Source organism: Vulpes vulpes, chromosome 11 (genome assembly GCF_048418805.1).
Source record: "Vulpes vulpes isolate BD-2025 chromosome 11, VulVul3, whole genome shotgun sequence".
NCBI classification, from domain to species: domain Eukaryota; kingdom Metazoa; phylum Chordata; class Mammalia; order Carnivora; family Canidae; genus Vulpes; species Vulpes vulpes.
This window is the reverse complement of record NC_132790.1, coordinates 28,724,080-28,736,922: the sequence shown is the minus strand read 5'-3', so window position 1 is coordinate 28,736,922 and position 12,843 is coordinate 28,724,080. Positions and strand designations below refer to the sequence as shown.

The 12,843-nt window shown below is 40.2% G+C and overlaps 1 protein-coding gene across 5 annotated transcripts in view; it reads left to right on the top strand.

Annotated features, from left to right (window-relative positions):
* The window catches only part of PAK1 (p21 (RAC1) activated kinase 1), a 144,709-nt gene that overhangs the window by 54,246 nt on the left and 77,620 nt on the right, over positions 1–12,843 (top strand). The window contains exon 2 of one of the 5 annotated variants that reach the window (XM_072725981.1): positions 2,543–2,623. The exons of 3 other annotated variants lie outside the window; for them this stretch is intronic. The gene's annotated coding sequence lies outside the window, so the exon portion shown is untranslated. Of the gene's footprint in view, positions 1–2,542; positions 2,624–6,317; positions 6,828–12,843 lie in introns of those variants that run through there. One more of the 5 variants, XM_026010430.2, reaches the window with a different exon arrangement.

Here is a 12,843-nt window from a genome sequence, read left to right as displayed (position 1 = left end):
GGGCGTGATCCTGGAGCCCCGGGATCGAGTCCCACGTCGGGCTTCCGGCATGGAGCCTGCTTCTCCTTCTGCCTGTGTCTCTGCCCCCCTCTGTCTCTTTCTATGTCTATCATGAGTAAATAAATAAAATCTTAAAAAAAATTATTTGTAGTTGCAAAATAATCAAATAAAAACAATGTTTTTCAATTCCAGTGAATCCAGTGGGTACTATACTCCTCTTGTAAGCCATTAGGTTGAAACCTGTAGTGTCTAAACAAAATTTGCTAATTATTACCAAACATTAGCCTTTATATAGTGTTACCAGGGATTGCAAACTCATATCCCTATACAAGCCAGGTGAGTAATCTAAAAGGGCCTGCTCAGGCCTAAGGTTGAGTACACAGATAAGGCATTATTGGTCAGTGTCTGTGGCTTGGAAGGATAACTTATAAGTTACTACTTTGTAAACCTAAGGACTATATAAATGCAAGAAATAATTGCACCTAAAACAAGGTAAATGCTAAGTTGTATAAACTTGGGCAAGTTATTTGATACCTCTGAGATTTAATTTCTTTCTTTGAACATGTTTTTTCCTCTGAAGTCCCTTCTACCTCATTTGATTCTGCTTTTTCATTTCTTTAGCTAATAGTTTCTTCCTTGATTTTAAGTTTGATTCATTATCAGCCCTGACTAATAAATCTTCCTTGATTATTAGCCCTTAGTAATAATTAGAATGCTGGCTTCTCACCAATATGCCTCATTTTCCTGAGTCTTGTGCTTTATTAGAGGGAGCCAAAGCTTAGCCAGACTTTCTGTAGTAGCATCCACCATTGAAAGAGGCTCTCTAGGAGTGAGAGAAGCTAGTCAGCCTTCTATAAACCAACCAGCATCTGGTCTGAAATCTAGAATAGAAGATACCTGAATTTGATCTTTGCTGCAGAACATGTTAGTGGTCCTGCCTTATATTGTATGCTAATGTTTTGTTGTTTCTTCTACTTTAATGTATTTTGTTTATTCAATTTTCTAGTGCGGGATTTTTTAGTTTTATATATGCTAGCCTCCTTTGTTAGTGTTGATTAGTGGAGACATAGAGTATTTCTAGGTTGTCTTTAATCCCTGAAGTCTAATGTGGGCAAAGATATGTGGTAGGTGTTTGATAAATGTTTGAAGAGAAAACATACTTATTGGATTTTCAGGTGATAAAGACTGGAAGGGAAAACTACTATGTTAGATGGCAGAGAGAGAGACTGAGCAAGAGAGCTTGCAAAAATGGGTTGAAGCCAACAAGATGAAATTTAAAGAGAATGACAGAGAAGTTCTACATTTTAAGTCTGAAAGAAACGGCAACATATGGACAGGCTGGAGGAGACCTAGCATGATGCTATTCTTACAGAAATGGTGGTTTTGGCTGCCCAAGCTCAATGTCAGCCAAAGACCTTGCAGTGGCTAAAAACTAATGCAACTTCAGATTGAATCATTGGAAGTATGTAGAATTAGAGGAGGTGATAGTCCAACTATGTTCTGAAGGGGGCAGACTGCACTTAGAGTATCATGTTCCCTATAGGGTACCAGGCAGTAAGAGGGTTATTGCAAACAGGACTATGTTTATTGGAAGGTGCCCTCCATCACCACTACTCAAAGTAGAGTCTGAACTGTTCTCAGTCTACAGTGAGATAAGTATAAAAATTGAGAGTGCTTAGAAAGCTTTATAGCAATTTGGCAGAATAATTTTATGTCTAATGAATCAAATAAAAAAGAAAATGAACTTTATTTTGTATGTCCTTTGTTTTGCTTGAACTTTTATTTTTTATTTTATTTTACTAAGTTTTATTTTTAGAGCAGCTTTAGGCTTAGAGAAAAATTGACCAGAAAATACAAAGAGTTCCCATATACTCTCTCTGTGACTCCCCCTTGCACTTTGTCAATTATCAACATCTTGCATTAGTGTGATACAACTGATGAACCAATATTGACACATTATTATTAACTGAAGTCCTTATTTTATATTAGGGATCACTCTTTGTGTTGTATGGTTCTCCAGGTTTTGACAAATGCACAGTGTTATGTATCCATCATTATAGTATTATATAAAATAGTGGTTTCATTGCCTTAAAAATGCCTTGTGTTCACCTCTTCATCCTTACACCACCCCTACTTCTCAACTCCTGGCATCCACATGTATTTTTGCTGCTCCTGTAGTTTTGCATTTTCTAGAATATCATACTTTTCAGACTAGCTTTTTACTGGATGCTTTTCCACTTAGGGTATTTCTGTGTCTTTTTGTGGTTTGATAGTTTACTTCTTTTTATTTCTGAATAACACGCCATTATATGCATGTTTGTTTACTCATTTCTTTATTGAAGGATATCTTGGTTGCTTATATATTATGGCAATTATGAATAAGGTTGCAATAAATATTTGTGGATAGGGTTTTGTGTGGACATAAATTTTCAGCATGCTTGGGTAAATACATAGGAGTGCAATTGCTGGATTGTATGGTAAATATATATTTAACTTTATAAGAAATTGCTAAAGTGGCTGTACCATTTTGTATTCCCATCAGCAATGAATGAAAATACTTGTTGCTGCATATACTCACCCACAGTTGGTGTTATCAGTACTTCGATTTCAGTCATTCTAATAGGTATGTAATTGTACTTCATTATTGTCTCAAATGACATATGATATTGATTATTCATATTCTCTATATCTTCTTTGATGAAGTGTCCAGATCTTTTGTCCATTTTTTTATTAGGTTGTTTGTTTCCTTGCTGTTGAGTTTTAAGAGTCCTTTGTACATTTTGGATATAAGGTTTTTTTGTTTGCTTCAAATTTTTATTTAAATTCTAGTTAGTTAACACATCGTGTAATATTGGTTTCAGGAGTAGATTTTAGTGATTCATCACCTCCAAAAACACTCAGCCCTCATCATAACAAGTGCCATCTTAATACCCGTCACCCATTTAGCCCATCCCCCACCTACCTCCCTCTATCAAACCTCAGATTGTTCTCTATAGTTAAGAGTCTCTTATGTTTTTTTCCCTTTCTTTCTTTTTTTTCTTTCTCATATGTTTATCTGTTTTGTTTCTTAAATTCCACATATGAATGAAATCATATGGTGTTTGTCTTTCTCTGGCTGACTTACTTTGTGTAGTATAATATACTTTAGCTCCATCCACATCATTGCAATGAGATTTCATTGAAACAAGATTTCATTGTTTTGGAGGCTGTGTAATAATCCATCATATATACTCTACACACACACACACACACACACACACACACCCCACATTTTCTTTATCCATTCATCAGTTGACGGACATTTGGCGTCTTTCCGTAGTTAGGCTATTGTTGATAATGCTGCTATAAACATCAGGGTGCATGCATCCCTTCAAATCTGTATTTTTGTATTCTTTGGGTAAATACCTAGTACAGCAATTGCTGAGTTGTAGGGTAGTTCTATTTTTAACTTTTTGAGGAGCCTCTGTACTGTTTTCCATAGTGGCTGCACCATTTTGCATTCTACCAGCAGTGTAAGAGGGCTCCCTTTTCTCTCGATCCTCATCAACATCTTTTGTTTGAATACAAGTTCTTGATCAGATAGGTGTTTTGCCAATATTTTCTCAAATCACTGAGAAATTCTCAAGTCATTCATTCTCTTAATAGTATCTTTTACAGAAGTTCTACCTTTTAATAAAGTTCAATTTACCAACTTTTTCTTTTATTATAGATCATGATTTTACTGTTGTATCTAATAAGTCATAACCAACCAAACTAAGGCCATCTAGATCTCCTATGTTCTATACATTTTGATAGTTTTTCAGTTTACATTTATGTATATGATACATCTTGAGTTAATTTTTGTGTAAAATGAAAAGTCTATGTCCAGACTAATTTTTTTGATGTCTAATTGTTCTAGCATCGCACCATTTATTGAAAAGACTATTCTTTCTTCATTGAATTTATTTTTTTTTCTTATCAAAAATTAGTTGCTATATTTATGTAGGTCTATTTCAGACTCTCTATTCTGTTTCAATGATCTATTTGTCTATTCTTTAGCCAGTACCATACTGCCTTGATCACTGTGGCTTTATAAGTAGGTCTTGAAGTCAGGTAATGTTGTCCCTCTTTATAGATGGTATCTATATAGCTATAGTTACATCCATAAAGATATATTGTCTATCCGCATTTCAGACCAACTGAGTCAAAAATCTGTGCTAAGACTTCAGTATATAGTTTTAGTTTCCCAGGTAATTTTGATGCAAAGGGAGAGTTGAAAACCATTATACTAAAACCGTAAACTCCTTGAAGGTTTGGTCCTGTTCACTGGTGTGTATCTATCCCTGGTGGCTTATACAAGATGCTTCAATAGTTATTAAATGATCAGGTGATTAATAGGACTGGGAGTATCTATCCTGGAGAAGAGAAAATGTGCAGGGGCTTGATAGATTATGATAATGCATATCTGAAGCCTTTAATATTTGCTTTGAAGGATGGGTTCTGAGTGCTTGAGGAGGCAGAATTGGAAGTTTACAGAAAGGCACCTGGCTGAATGTTAGGAAGCATTGTTTAATAATGCTATTTCCAAGAGAGTTCTTTGTTTCTACATGTATTTCATTTTTTTCTTTTTAAATTTATTTATTCATGAGAGACTCAGAGAGAGAGAGGGAAATGCAGAGACACAGGTAGAGGGAGAAGCAGGCTCTGTGCAGGAAGCCTGACGTGGGACTCGATCCCGGGTCTCCAGGATCACGCCCTGGGACAAAGGCGGCACTAAACCGCTGTGCCACCCAGGCTGTCCTCTACATGTAGTTCAGCAGAATGTGGAAAACCATCTGTAAGAGAGGGGGGATGCTGCAGGGGGTGGAAAGTTGTGTAAGATCAGATGCTATGATTATTGATGATTACTTTGAAAAACTATGTCCGAGGCAGAGGACTGTTTCTGCCTTTTATCCACTCTGTATAAATTGACACAAGGGTATGGAGTCAAAAGAACATTCTAAAGCTACTTTGAAGCTGAGATCTCACAGTGTAGCAGGACCCCCACCCTGTGTTATTGACCAGTTCTCTCTATAACATTGATGCCTTCAAGAAATTCCCTGTCTCTTCCACCAAATTTGGAACTTGTAATTGGCCTAGCGTGGGTACTCAGGGTCTGGGAAAAGTGAGAGATACTTAACAGAAGAGCTCTTTCTCTTCTCATGAATTTTCCCCCCACATTTCTGCAGTTAAATAATTTTGGCACATTGAATGGAGGTGTAGACATCTGGCAGGGAAAATGGATAAAAACTATAAAATTTCTCTCTAGCACACTTAAATCATTGGTCAGGCATAATGCAGGTTACCTCCTCTTTGCTAGGCAGCAGGGCAGGGTATAGCAGTTGATATAAAGATGACTAACATGGCAGAGAGAAATAAAGCATAGGTTTAGGAGTCAGACCAAAGTTGCAACGACTTAGCCATTTTCCAGCTGTGTGGTCTTGAGAAAGTCATTGCCCTTTTTAACCCACTACATTCATTCTGTCTTTCACCAAGTTGTGCTGCTGCTTCCGAGCTTTGTCCTTAGAATATACTTGCTTCATTTTGGCTCATCTTCCAATAATATATTAGTCTAAATCATTACCATCTTCTTTTGCCTGGAGTTCTGTAACAATCTACTAACTTGTTTTCTTGTTTCCATCATTCTCCCCTTTATTCTCTGTTCAGCAGTTAATGATCCTGTTAGAGATGCAAATTAGATCTGTCATTCTGCTGAAAATCTCCCAAAACCTTCCAATTTTTAAAACTTAGAACAAAACCCAAACTCCTAGTTCTGACCTGGAGGAGACCTTGCATAATGTGACTCCTGCCATATGTCTCAAGAGTAGGGTGTAGAGGGGAAGTTGGTGGGACAATATTATTTCTTAGGGAGCATTTGGATATGTATGAAGGTGGGTTTTTGTTGTTAAATTATTGAGGGGGCACTAATAGGATTTTAGGGGGTCTGGGCCAGGGTTGGTGAATGTCCTGCAATGTGTTGTTCAGTTTCAGGCTCATTACAATGCCTGATTCACAGGATATGCTTAAGAAATATTTAGTGTATGAAACTACGTTCTTCCTGGACCTCAGTTTTGACATGTGATTTGGTAGAGAGCCTACTTCTTAAGGTTGTGGTGAGAAAGACATGACTTTCGTAAAGCATCTGGTACACAATAGCACTTAATAAATGGTAGCTGCTGATGATCTTTCTTTGCTTGGAAGCAGCTGTAAGTGCCCACCTAGAGTTTTCCCTAGGGCATTAGACACCTTTGTTGGTGGGGTAGAGGGGTGGGTGCATCTCTTTCCCAGAAGGCTAATCTGATAAAATCCTGGGGTTGACCTGAGTTGCTCTGGAGTCCAGACACAGCTGCGGAAACGAAGGCACAGAGGGGGTCTGGTTCTCTTCCTTGATTCTGGAGCTCACCCAGGACTCTGACAGGCGCTCGAAAGCCTGGTCTGTGTGAAATTACCTCCTGCTGGAGACTAGGTAGGGGAGAACAGTTGAGAGGGTGGGAAGGTAGTAGTCTCCCCGCCCTCTGAGCTTCGGGGAAAGGAGAAGCGCGGTTTCCTCCCGCCTCCTTCCCTCCCTTCTTCCCCCGCCCCTTCTGCTTCGCCAACCCCGAAGCTGCGCCTCCGCTGCGCCCTGCGAGGGCGGGAGCGTGCTGCACCGGGAGCGGGTGCTGGGGCGGCTGAGCTGCTGGGAGCCCGGCCCCAGCCGAGTAGAGCGGCGCGGGTGGAGCCACGGCGTTGTGCGGCCGGCTGGGCGGGAGAGGTGCGGCTCTGCGACAAAAACAGGCGCCAGAGATGCCGGGGCCAGTTCCCCCCACCAGGTAATGCTGGCCCACCCTGGGGCGCGCCCAGCTGGGAGCTGCTGAGGAGGGGGAGGGGTCTCCGCTGGCTTCCGGGGTGTGGTGCGCAGTCGGGTGGTCTCTTTCCTTAAGAGACCCTAAATGAGAGAAGGGGCTGAGAGCTGAACCTTCAGATGAGCTGGCCTAGGGCTAGGCCAGCACTTGGTTTCAGAGCTCTGGCTAGGGAAGGTTGTGAAGGAGAAGCTGGTTTTGGGGGGGAACTACTGTGTCTCAGGAGCCATTCTCGTTTGCTAACACCCTTCTGCTTGGTTGTTAGGGCGATGCTTTCCTCTGTCTTTGCTTAGCTGCTGGCCTGCTGGGACCATGGGGGCTTTCTCTTGGGTGCTGGGGAGGGGCATTATATTATAAGTGACCTGTTATGAGGTGGAGTAAACCAGGAGATAGGAGACCTGAGGTAGCTGGTCCTGTTCAGGCAGCCTCTGTGGGCCTCAGTTTCCTTATCTATGCAATGAGGTCTTGACCTTATGTTTGTAATTTTGGCTTCCCCAGACTGTCAGACTGACTTTTGGAAAGATGAGCTGGTTAAAACTTGAAATGGGCTGCAGAGATGTCCCCCATAACACTGTAGGAAATAGGGGTATTTGAGAAGCAGACCTTTGTATCCTGTCCTCCACCCAGCCTTTTGGATGGCATTTTGGTGGTGTGCTGAGGACTCAAAGACTTAGTGGACAAGGCAGAGGTTGAAAATGATGATTATTTTAGTGTTGGGTGTAGATATGTTGGGTATTGTAAGGTGGGGTTGGAAAGAAACTGGTCAAGGCATGTTAATGGTTTTTCTCTGAACTGGCCAATGATTTGATACTTGGGTGTAAAGCTGCTTTAAACTAGGCTATCTTTTCTAGAGCCCCCATCTTATTCAGCCTAGTTAATGACAGACCTTGGGGGCTGTGTAATGTCTTACTCACTATGATTCTTTCCTTCTTAATTATCTGGGACCAAGAAACACATGTTAGGCCTTAAACTAACTTACCTTGATTATTTCCATCTCCTTCCTCCCCTGAGTGTTTCTGTGATTCTCTTCTGCCTCCTTGTCTTCTCCCCGTTTTTCTTTCTGCTTCCTACTCCTGATAATTTTTCCTTCTCCCTTATCCATCTTTTCTCCCACCCTCGACTTTCTTCTTTCTTCCTGCTCTCCTCATATTTCCCTTTCTTATCCTTTCTCCTCCATAGCTAGTTTTTCTTTCCCTCTCTTGGGTCCTTCTCTTGGTTAGGTTTTCTTCTCTTTTCCTTTTAGAATTGTTGGTTAAGGGGCGTCTGGCTGGCTTAGTCAGTAGAGCATGGGACTTGTCATCTTGGGGTTGTAAGTTTTAGCCCCATGTTAGATGTAGAGATTACTTAAAAATGAAATCTTTAAAAAGAAATGCAGGAAATAAAATTGTTGGTTAAGATTTCTCATTATTAATAGGCTTGTAGGGACCTTTATTGTGGTGTTTATGAGGTCCAGACACTGTGTTTCCTACCTAACTCCCTTACGTTCAGCTTTCATTTACAAATTCTGTCTTCCCAAAGTGCAATTCTACTTCTATGTCTTGCTTTGGGGCTGCCAATAAGCAGTCTTTGACACTCGCTTCCTTCCCAGAGGGCAAGCGGGCAGTAGAGAGTAAGCAAGATGATAAGTGGAGAGCTTGAAGACTAGAGTGGGAGAAGAGCAAGGTGTCCAATAGGGCTGAGCAGAGGCCAAGACTGTCTTTTATGAGACAAGTGACTGGGAACAAAAACTCTGTGGCAGCTTTGAAGCATTGCTGACCTGGAGGAAAAGAGGTGACTTGTGAGCCTAGGCAAGAAGAGGGGATAGTAGGGATGGAGTAGAGGGAAAGAAGGTGGAGTCCTTGGGGAGAAGAATAAGTAATCTTTTGAGGAAGAGGGTGGACTGGGCAAGATAGGGGTTGTTTGGGAGTAGAGGTAGGTATGGTGGGAAGACTACAGTCTGGGAAAGAGGACCATATAGATTAATTTCTTTCCCTCCAAAGGCTGGCTTTTTGGACTGGTTTGTTTCTGCTCAACAAACCTTTCTTGAGCCGTGTCCTCAAAGTAGGAGACTGAAAGGAAAAGCAGAGATAAGACAAGGTTGCTATTTTTCTGGATATTCACTGTCTAGACTGTAATGTGGAATGCACATATATACAAAAAGCTTTGAAATGACATCCATCAGCACACATTCTCTGGATCATCTGTGCTGGGTTAGTATGGTGCCAGGTGCTGGGGATACCAAGATGGAAATTGGACTCAGTTGCTACCATTGTATGTTAAGGAATATGGGCATTTGTAACCTCCTGTGTTATGTATATGTAATAGAAGCTCAAGGGGCTGTTATAACACAGGAGGAGGAAACTTTAATCAGCAAGTCAGTGGCAGAGCTGGAACTAAAATCAAGTCTTGTCTAAAGGTGGTATCTGTAGTCTTATGCCATGTTCCCCTCTCACCCTATGTATTCATCTAGCATACAGAGAATTTTCTATTCTCTTTTCTGCCTACTTGTTGGGCTGGATTCAGGGTACTACTGAGATGAAAAAGAGAGCAATTCCATGTGGGAGGTCAACTGTGTTATGACCAGACAAACACTCATTACCTTGGAAGGGAAACTGATGTGGTTCCTGTTAATTTCTCCTGGCCCTAGGCTATTTGGGTGAGCTTCCTCTATCAGGCATTTACTCTCTTCTTCCCTTTCCACACCCCTCTATTTTCCTAAATTCAATTTCTGGTGGGCTGTAGTGTCCAGATGGAGCTAGGCTAGGCATTTCACTTCCATTGGCCTCTGTAAAATAGGAATTTAATACCTCACAGTGTTGGTGAAGATCAAATGAAATAATGAATGTGTGAAACTAATTTGTAAACTGTGAAGTGCTCTACAGATGTTACTGTGGTTGTTCCTGAATGTATTTTCAACCATGAAAAATGCTCATATGCTGTAGCATGAAAGAAATGCCTAGGGTTCCTCATGGACTAGTTTAAAACTGAGCCTCAATCCTGAATAACAAAGGATAAGGAGAGAGATGAGGATGATTTAGGGACTGGTAATTGAACCCTATGCAGAAAGCTGAGTTCAAGAGGTATAGTGATGATTTCTTTTAGGTCAAACAAGTATAAAAGATTATTTTTGGTGATGTCTTGTGATATAACAAAAAAAAGCAGATGAAAAGGAGGAAGTGGGAAGGATTTAAAAGCATCCTGACGACAGTTCAAATTTTGGTTCCACCACCTACTAGCTGCTTGGTTTTTAATCTTTTTCAGCTTCATGTATAAGATGGAATATATTTACACCTACTTTGAAGAGTTATTATAAAGCTTAAAAATAATTGTATAAAAAAGAAAAATTTATCTAGTAGGCACTTAATAACTATTTTTGCAAAAATAAACACTGAAGTTATATTGTTAAGAAAGTCTTCCTTGATTCCTAGGCTATTAAGGGCCCCTCTCTAGGATTCATGAAACACTCATGTCCTTCCTCTCACCACTCAAAGGGGCCCTTACCATGTAATACCATCATTGTGCTTTATCCATTTGCCTGTCCCATTAATATGTGACTGTTTTGAGGGTAGAGTCAGGGTCTAGTAAATCTTGCTGTCAATTCTTGCTGAGCCTTGTTTCCTTGCTAGGTATACACTGGTAAACACAAAAGGCTTAGTTACTTCTTTGTGAAGCTTACTGTTTATTGCTAGAAATGTATAATAAGCAAATATAATTCATGATAGATGTTGTGAAAACTATGAGTTTCATTTGTTCATTTTAGGTTTAGGTACTTATGAGAAATGCAGGTAGAGTTGGTTGTCTTAACTGGTGATTATTAGTCTGAAAAGAGCTTTTGGGCTAAAGGTAGAAACTTGGGCATCATCAACATATAGGTAATAAGTAAAGCTATGGGTATGGATGAGATCATCTAGACAAGTGTAGCATATGAAGAAAGGTTCCTAACCTTGGACATGTGGAGGATAGCTAGGAAGAGTCTGCAAAGGAGATAGGAGTACAGAAAGATAGAAGGAAAGCCAGGTGAGTGCTTCAGAGAGATTGAATAAGGTCAGGACAGAAAGTAACCATTTGATTTGGCAACCTGGAGATGGTTGGTAATCTTGATGAGACTACTTTGGTGAAATGCAGGGTGTTACTTGGCAAACAGAGGGGAGGAAGTGGAGATAGTGTAAATAGACAATTCTTCTGAGAAGTTTTTCTATGAAGGAAAACAAATGTATTTTGAGGAAGATATCGGTGTCAAGGGAAGGGTGTATGTGTGTCTTTGAATAGGAGACATGTTTATATTCACTCAGTATTCACAGATCAGGCCAAAAATTTAGAGATCATCTTCATTTTTTCTTTTTTTCTCACACTGTACACCCAGTCTCTAAGCCATTTGGCCCTACCTTGAAAATATCTACCTTTGGTGTACTGCTGTATATCTACTGCTGTCCATTTAAGCTACCATCAGTCCCCACCTGGATTATTGTAATAATTTCTTAATAGTCTCTTCACTTTGCATTTGCTCCCCTGCAGTCTGTTTTCTGCAACCAGAGTGGCCTATTTAAAACATAAATCAGTGGGATGCCTGAGTGGCTCAGTGGTTGAGCATCTGCCTTTGGCTCGGGTTGTGATCCCAGGGTCTCGGGATCAAGTCCCACATCGGGCTCCCCGCAGGGAGTCTGCTTCTTCCTCTGCCTATGTCTCTGCTTCTCTCTCTGTGTAATTAATAATAATAATAATAAAAAACCATATATATATATATGTGTGTATATATATATATATATATATATATATATATATATATATATATTAGGGATGCTGGGGTGGCTCAGTGGCTGAGCATCTGCCTTTGGCTCAGGTTATGATCCCAAGGTCCTGGGACCAAGTTCCATATCAGGCTCCCTGCAGGGAGCCTGCTTCTCCCTCTGCCTATGTCTCTGCCTCTTTGTGTCCCTCATGAATAAATAACTAAAATCTTAAAAAAAACCACACATAAATCATATCACTACTCAAAACTCTTCAGTGTCTTCTCATGCTTCATACAAAATCCAAACTTATTATTGTGGCCTGTAAAGTCCTATCTAATCTAAACCCTGGCTGTATCTCTAATTTTAGTTTTCTACCATGTTTCTCCTGTTCACTAAACTTTGTCTTCTTGTCCTTTTTGCTACTCTGATGCCAAAAAATATTCTCATCTAGGACATTTGTACTTACTGCTCCCCCTGCTTAAAATGCTTCCAGGTATTACTATGATTAGTTGTCTCATTCCATTCAGGCCATAAGTGTCTCTTCCTCAGAGAAGCCTGTCCTGATCATCTTGTTTTTTGTACCACCTATCTCTGTTTCCACCCCCCTATAGTTACATGTACTACTCTTAAATTTTCATTATGGACTTGACATTTTTTTATTTATTTGTCTGCTTCTCTTACTAGTCCATAAAGTCCACAAATACAGGAACTTTGTCTTATTCAGCTAGATTAATACTGGTATGTTGTAAATGCTCAATAAATATATGTTGAATGGCTGAATATATCTAAAAGGGGAGGGAGTGTAGGAGGGAGATCTCGAGATTGATTGATTGGTTAATTAATATAGCTGAAAGAAATCATTCCAGGTGAGAAGGAGTGCAAGTGAGGGAGAGGAGGGAATGGCTTTTGATGGCAGTAGGAACATCTCCTTCATTATAAATGGGTGATGCAGGTGCAGGGAGGCGTATAGATTTGGGAGTGGGAAGATGGAATTCTCCTGCAAAGATTTCTCTTTTCTCATAGAAGCTTAGTTCGTCAGTGAAGGGGTGAGTGGAAAGCCTAATTGAATGCCCGTTTGAGGCAAGGTGATCATTTGTAAAAAATATAGTCATAATTTTCAAGTGAAAGCAGTCAATCAGGTAATGTTCTCTAGGACATTCAGCTACTTCAAGTACAGGCAGTTGGGAGAGACTTAGAGTTCAACTATTGCAAAGGGAATTTTGCCAGTTGTATTTTGGAAAGGGAGAAAAGGCAAAGGGGTTGATTGTTTTGTTTTC